Source organism: Triticum aestivum, chromosome 6A (assembly GCF_018294505.1).
Source record: "Triticum aestivum cultivar Chinese Spring chromosome 6A, IWGSC CS RefSeq v2.1, whole genome shotgun sequence".
Taxonomy (NCBI): domain Eukaryota; kingdom Viridiplantae; phylum Streptophyta; class Magnoliopsida; order Poales; family Poaceae; genus Triticum; species Triticum aestivum.
This window is the reverse complement of record NC_057809.1, coordinates 47,930,167-47,937,927: the sequence shown is the minus strand read 5'-3', so window position 1 is coordinate 47,937,927 and position 7,761 is coordinate 47,930,167. Positions and strand designations below refer to the sequence as shown.

At 39.0% G+C, this 7,761-nt stretch overlaps 1 long non-coding RNA gene across 3 annotated transcripts in view; it reads left to right on the top strand.

The window, feature by feature from the left end:
• LOC123131926 (uncharacterized) overlaps positions 1-1,857 on the top strand; it is a 4,346-nt gene extending 2,489 nt beyond the window's left edge. Inside the window, exons 6-7 of one of the 3 annotated variants that reach the window (XR_006464397.1) lie at positions 412-581; positions 1,389-1,857. This is a non-coding gene — a long non-coding RNA (uncharacterized lncRNA). Of the gene's footprint in view, positions 1-404; positions 582-1,388 lie in introns of all 3 variants that reach the window. The other 2 variants (XR_006464396.1, XR_006464398.1) reach the window with 2 other exon arrangements.
• The last annotated feature ends 5,904 nt before the right edge of the window (positions 1,858-7,761 follow it).

Below are 7,761 nucleotides of genomic sequence, written 5' to 3'. Positions count from 1 at the left end.
TGAAATTATGCACTATGTAGAAGTTGTTGTCTTGATGGACCCCATTTTTTAAGTATGCTCCGGGCCTCGAAAAAGTCAGGACAGGCCCTGTATATATGCAGTGTTATTTTCCTTTGTTGTTTGTACATGTAAGTTACCAAATATAGGTTAATATCTAGCCTATAGTAAATGTGAAGTTAGAAATGATTTTTTCCTTATGCATTTTCTGGTTTGTAAAGCAGCTTTTGGTAACCTGGTTCGGTTAGTCTGTTGATGTTCAACTTTTATATATTATCTTCCATTGTATCAATTGAATAGCATGCCGCCTCTGTAATAGTATAAATAATATTCCTAGCCTTACTTATAGAACTTTCTGTAACTATAGGTATTTTCTGCTTTCCTCTAAAATTGATTTATATTTCAAGGAAGCAGATGGATAAGTAAAATCATAGTATTACAGGCAGAACAAGTTCTTGCAAAACATCAACATGGAAGAGGTTTGCTCATGGTTCTAGGACCGATGCTCTTAGGGACCATGAGTATGTCCTAACCTATGAAGACAAGGATGCTGACTGGATGCATGTTGGCGATCTTCCTTCGGAGTGAGTTCCTAATTTTCTTGTGTTGGGATATCCATGCAACTAAACTTATGATGTTTTATTGTGGCATTCTTCTCTAACATGCAGTATTTTTGCACACTCTGGTAATATCCCTTTTGATGTTCTATTTTAATGTAACTTTGGTTAGAAAACTTGGGAGATCTTGATAGGAGTGATAAACTTGATAGAACTTGTAATATGGTAGCATGGACTTCTACCACGAGTAGTTTACTCTTGCAACTTAGGAGATCTTGATAGGAGTGATGCCCTTCCTTTCCTTTAAAAGTGGAAGATATATTGTCTCCGGCCTATACATGGTACAAAACTAATCATCAAATGGCATGAGAAATTTTGATTATCTGTATGTTCCTGCATGATGCTATATTTGATAAGTACTCCCTCTGTCCGAAAAAGCTTGTGCCTCAAATTTTTGTATTGCACCAACTAGATACATCCATTTGAGGGACAAGCTTTTTCGGATGAGGGAGTATAAACATGCTATGCTTGGCATGCAGTTTTCTCATGTGTACTACTTGTTTGACCTTGTATTTTACTGCTTACTATGTACTATACATCTGGAATTGTATTTGGAAGTGTCAAAATTTATCATTTATAATCATTGATAGTAATATTCCTAGATACACACACACTGAAAGTCTGAAATATTCTAGAAAAAGTACATGTCAGCTGTCATATCTTCATTAGATGTTTTTAAATCTATTCCTGGTTTGATGTTAATATTTTGTTAGTTTGTAGATGTTGCTAGTTTGTACTTTCAAAATTTTAAACTTGATTTTGTTTTCTCTGCAGTTCAACAAGTTGTGTCTCAAGCTTGTAAGTTCTGTCACAAGGATGAGATTGCTAGAGTGCTACAAAACTTTTACGTGATAGCAGTTGTACCAGTCAACTAGGATGTCTACATGATGTTTCTTGTATTCATAGCAACAACACAATCTTGTGGCGCGAGGTTGAGCTCTGATCTTCAAAAGCATTGCAAGCTTGGTGATTCTTCTGCGGGAAACATGCGGTCCTGTTTAAATTATGCAGTTTCACATGATGGTCATGAGTCTGTTATTCACAAGACATCTAATGAAGTCATCCAACAAAAAGGTTCCGAACAAGCAATTTGTCTTCCTGGACATGGCTGTAGATGTGTGTCAAGCTCAAACCATTAGTTTAGCTTAGTTTGAACAAAAGAAATCTTATTTTCTTATGTAAATTCTATTTATTGATGTAGTTGGATGCTACTGAATGCATGTATGAATGTTGAAGTGCTGAATTTTTAGTCATTATGTGTTTGAGATTTGCTACTGAATATTGAGTCAATTACTATGTGAAAATAAATAAAAATAAATATACATGCTACCAGGATCAGGAAAACTGTGGCTAGTGAAAGTCAAGGGCAGACTATCTGCCAGGGATTATCATAACTGTCGGCAATTAGATTACCGGCATACACATCAATCTGTCGGGAGAATGAGGCCTCCTGGCAGCAGAACTGTCGGGAGATTTGTATCTGCCGGGGAATAGTTTTGCCGGCAGCCGTTCTTGTGGCAGTTCTATCTGCCGGGAGAAACTCTATCCCGGCAGTTTATCTGCCCTCTCAAGGGCCTTCTACCGGCAGATTACATGCCATTGCATTGGTGTTGTGGTGTAGTGTTTCCTTTCTTACCACTTCTTTCATTTTAGGATTCAGCCGGCGTTGATGATCACGAACTGGTTTAGCATCTTCTTCCAAATTAATTTTATGTTGACATAGAGTGGGACTAATGCCCTTAAGATCATCAAGAATATACCCAATAGCAGCACGATGCTTCTTCAGAGTTTTCAATAATCTCTCTTCCTCATGCTATGAAAGGTTAGCACTAATAATAATAGGATATATCTTTTTCTCATCAAGATAAGCATATTTAAGAGTATCAGGTAACGGTTTAAGCTCAAACATAGGATCACCCTTGGGTGGACGAGGATCCCCTAAGACTTCAATAGGTAAATTGTTTTTTGGAATAGGTTCCTGTTTAAAGAATACTTCATCGATTTCCCTTCTTTCATTCATAAACATATCATTTTCATGGTCTAGCAATTAATGTTCTAAAGGATCACTAGGAGGTACGGCAATAGAAGCAAGACCAATAATTTCATCCTTACTAGGTAATTCTTCTTCACGGTGTTGTCTGCTAAATTTAGAAAAATTAAATTCATGAGTCATATCATCTAAACCGATAGTAACAACATCCCTTTTGCAATCTATGGTAGCATTAACAATGTTTAAGAAGGGTCTACCAAATATAATGGGACAAAAGCTATCTTGTGGGGAACCAAGAACAAGAAAATCAGTAGGATATTTAGTTTTGTTCCATCTCCTAAAAAGGGATTAGCTAGCAGTTTTTCTATCATACTCGAAGGAATTTCAAAGCAGACATTTTCATTTTCAGTAGGTTCAGTAGGTTGAGGAGCAACTCTTTGCTCTACTGGTCAGGGTGAAGATACCCCGAACAAGCCCCTCAGAGGATTACTTTCCATAGTAACAAGTGACAGTAAATTTCAGCACACTATATAAAATTTTCCTTACCAAATTCCACCTATCAAAGGCGCTTCACTCCCCGGCAACGGCGCCAGAAAAGAGTCTTGATGACCCAAAAGTATAGGGGATCTATCGTAGTCCTTTCGATAAGTAAGAGTGTCGAACCCAATGAGGAGCAGAAGGAAATGACAAGCGGTTTCCAGCAAGGTATTCTCTGCAAGTACTGAAATAAGTGGTAACAGATAGTTTTTGTGATAGGATAATTTGTAACGAGAAACAAGTAACAAAAGTAAATAAAGTGCAGCAAGGTGGCCCAATCCTTTTTGTAGCAAAGGACAAGCCTGGACAAACTCTTATATAGAGAAAAGCGCTCCCGAGGACACATGGGAATATCATCAAGCTAGTTTTCATCACGCTCATATGATTCGCGTTCGGTACTTTGATAATTTGGTATGTGGGTGGACCGGTGCTTGGGTACTGCCCTTACTTGGATAAGCATCCCACTTATGATTAACCTCTATTGCAAGCATCCGCAACTACAACAAAAGTATTAAGGTAAACCTAACCATAGCATGAAACATATGGATCCAAATCAGCCCCTTACAAAGCAACGCATAAACTAGAGTTTAAGCTTCTGTCACTCTAGCAACCCATCATCTACTTATTACTTCCCAATGCCTTCCTCCAGGCCCAAACAATGGTGAAGTGTCATGTAGTCGACGTTCACATAACACCACTAGAGGAGAGACAACATACATCTCATCAAAATATCGAACGAATACCAAATTCACATGACTACTAATAGCAAGACTTCTCCCATGTCCTCAGGAACAAAAGTAACTACTCACAAAGCATAAACATGTTCATAATCAGAGGGGTATTAATATGCATATAGGATCTGAACATATGATCTTCCACCAATTAAACCAACTAGCATCAACTAAAAGGAGTAATTAACACTACTAGCAACCTTCTAGCACCAATCCCAGACTTGGAGACAAGAATTGGATACAAGAGATGAACTAGGGTTTTGAGAGGAGATGGTGCTGACGAAGATGTTGATGGAGATTGCCCTCTCCCGATGAGAGGAGCGTTGGTGATGATGATGGCGATGATTTCCCCCTCCGGGAGGGAAGTTTCCACGGCAGAACAGCTCCGCCAGAGCCCTAAATTGGTTCCGCCAAGGTTCCGCCTCGTGGCGGCGGAGTTTCGTCCGAGAAGATGGCTTCTTATTTTTTTCCCATCGAAAGACTTCATATAGCAGAAGATGGCCACCGGGGGGCCACCAGGGGGCCCACGAGGTAGGGGGTCGCGCCCAGGGGGGTAGGGTGCGCACCCACCCTCGTGGGAAGGGTGTGGCCCCCTGGTGAATCTCTTCCGCTGAGTATTTTTTATATATTCTAAAAACGTCTTCCATGAAGTTTCAGGACTTTTGGAGCTGTGTAGAATAGATCTCTAATATTTGCTCCTTTTCCGGCCCAGAATCCCAGCTGCCAGCATTCTCCCTCTTCATGTAAACCTTGTAAAATAAGAGAGAATAGGCATAATTATTGTGACATAATGTGCAATGACATCCCATAATGCAATAAATATCGATGTAAAAGCATGATGCAAAATGGACGTATCAACACCTAAAAGCCAAATCTTGGGGATGCCCCGGAAGGCATCCCCTCTTTCGTCTACTTCTATCGGCAACTTTACTTGGAGATATATTTTTATTCACCACATGATATGTGTTTTGCTTGGAGCATCTTGTATGATTTGAGTCTTTACTTTTTAGTTTACCACAATCATCCTTACTGTACACACCTTTTGAGAGAGCCATACATGATTTGGAATTTGTTAGAATACTCTATGTGCTTCACTTATATCTTTTGAGTTATATAATTTTGCTCTAGTATTTCACTTATATCTTTTAGAGCACGGTGGTGGATTTGTTTTATAGAAACTATTGATCTCTCATGCTTCACTTAGATTATTTTGAGAGTCTTAAATAGCATGGTAATTTGCTTAAAATCCTAATATGCTAGGTATTCAAGATTAGTAAAATTTTCTTATGAGTGTTTTGAATATTAAGAGAAGTTTGATGCTTGATGATTGTTTTGAGATATGGAGGTAATAATATTAAGGTCGTGCTACTTGAGTAGTTGTGAAATTGAGAAATGCTTGTGTTGAAGTTTGCAAGTCCCGTAGCATGCACGTATGGTAAACGTTATGTAACAAATTTGAAACATGAGGTGTTCTTTGATTGTCCTCCTTATGAGTGGCGGTCGGGGACGAGCGATGGTCTTTTCCTACCAATCTATCCCCCTGGGAGCATATGCGCGTAGTGCCGAGGTTTTTGATGACTTGTAGATTTTTGCAATAAGTATGTGAGTTTTTTATGACTAATGTTGAGTCGATGGATTATACGCACTCTCACCCTTCCATCCTTGCTAGCCTTTTCAGTACCGTGCATTGCCCTTTCTCACATTGAGAGTTGGCGCAAACTTTGCCGGTTCATCCAAAATCCCGTGATATGATACACTCTTTCAAACATAAACCTCCTTATATCTTTCTCAAAACAGCCATCATACCTACCTATTATGTCATTTCCATAGCCATTCCGAGATATATTGCCATGCAACTTTCCACCATTCCGTTTATCATGACACATTCATTATTGTCATATTGCTTAGCATGATCATGCAGTTGACATAGTATTTCTGGCAAAACCATCGTTCATAATTCTTTCATACATGTCACTCTTGGTCCATTGCATATCCCGGTACACCGCCGGAGGATATAGAGTCATATTTTGTTCTAGTATCGAGTTGTAAAATAAATAGAAGTGTGATGATCATTATTTTCTAGAACATTGTCCCAAGTGAGGAATTATAAAAATAGAGAAAAGGCCAAATAAAAATAAAAAAATGAATGAGAGAAAAAGAGAGAAGGGACAATGTTACTATCCTTTGCCACACTTGTGCTTCAAAGTAGCCCCATAATCTTCATGATAGAGAGTCTCTTGTTTTGTCACTTTCATATACTAGTGGGAATTTTCATTATAAAACTTGGCTTGTATATTCCAACAATGGACCTCCTCAAATGCCCTAGGTCTTCATCAGCAAGCAAGTTGGATGCACACACACTTAGTTTCTTTTGTTGAACTTTCATACATTTATAACTCTAGTGCATCCGTTGCATTGCAATCCCTACTCCTTGCATTACATCAATCGGTGGGCATCTCCATAGCCCATTGATTAGCCTCGTTGATGTGAGACTTTCTTCTTTTTGTCTTCTACATATAATCCCCCTCATTATATTCTATTCCACCCATAGTGCTATGTCCATGGCTCGCGCTAATATATTGCATGAAAGTTTATAGGTTTGAGATTACTAAAGTATGAAACAACTAGCGGGTCGACCCGCGCAATTGCGCGGCTAGAATTGATATATTTTGTATTTTTTAATAAATGATATGTTTATGCTTGCTAAGCCACATGGACTTGCATTTTCTTTTTTTACATCGTACAGAAGATGTCCTTATGCATTTTTCCTCTTCATATCATTGTTTGTGTTTTGGTTATCTGCACATACTTCCTTCATTTTTAAATAAGTGTCGTAATTTTAGTTCAAATTTAAACTAAAACCACAACACTTATTTCTGAACGGAGTGAGTATTATTTTAGTTTGGCCAACTTTTTTTGTGTGAATGCCCAACAAATTCCTTCTTTGTTTGTTTTTACTACATGTTCCCAATCCATCATGGAATACTGATCCGTAGCTTATGTGCTTTTGAGAAGGTTCTATTCTATAACTAATCTGCCACAGGATATTCTGTAGCTGATGTACCCTTTTGTAAAAATGGAATGAAAAATCTAATACTATATAGGAGTGAATAAATGGAATAGAAAAAAAATTTATATTCGTTTTCACTTCATATAAGTTACAACCCATCCGAAAGCGAAATAAATGCCAGAAAGTGCTTACACGTTTTCCGTGTGGTTCCGTGCGGCCGCTCGCAGTGCGTCCGATGCAATCGCGAGAGAGCAGCGCGTGACAGATGGATCGGAGGAAGTGGTGTGAAGTGACACAGTTTTAATCTCTTTTATTTGAAAAATAACACAGTTTTAATCTAGTACAGTAGTAGTACTCCCTCCATTCCAAAATGTAGTGCGCCCGCGCTTCCCGAGGTCCAACTTTGACCATAAATTTAACCAACAAGACCAACTGCGGCGGAAGAAAAAATTATATAAGTGAAAACTTCTTTCGAATACGAATTCACTGATATAATTTTTCCTCCCGCCGCAATCGGTCTTGGTAGTTAAATTTACGGTCAAAGTTGAAGCACGTAGATAGAGGAAGCACTACATTGTGAAATGGAGGGAGTAGTATTTTGCATCTGTACGTTTGTACTACCATTCATCCCTTTTGTCCATTCTTTTGTCTTGACGTGAACCAATCTCCCATTTTCGTTCTCCTCTCGTTCATTTATCTTTTCGTCCCCTAATCTAGGGATTCAGCCACAATTCGTTGCTAGATCCAGCAAGTGAGAAGGACGTGGTGAGTAGGATTTGCGGCAGAGTGTCGTGGTTGCAGTCTCTCGGCGGCGGCCGGTCCTCCAGCTCGACCACACGTGCCTGTTGCTTGCTCGCCGCCGCCGCCGATTGGATGGCC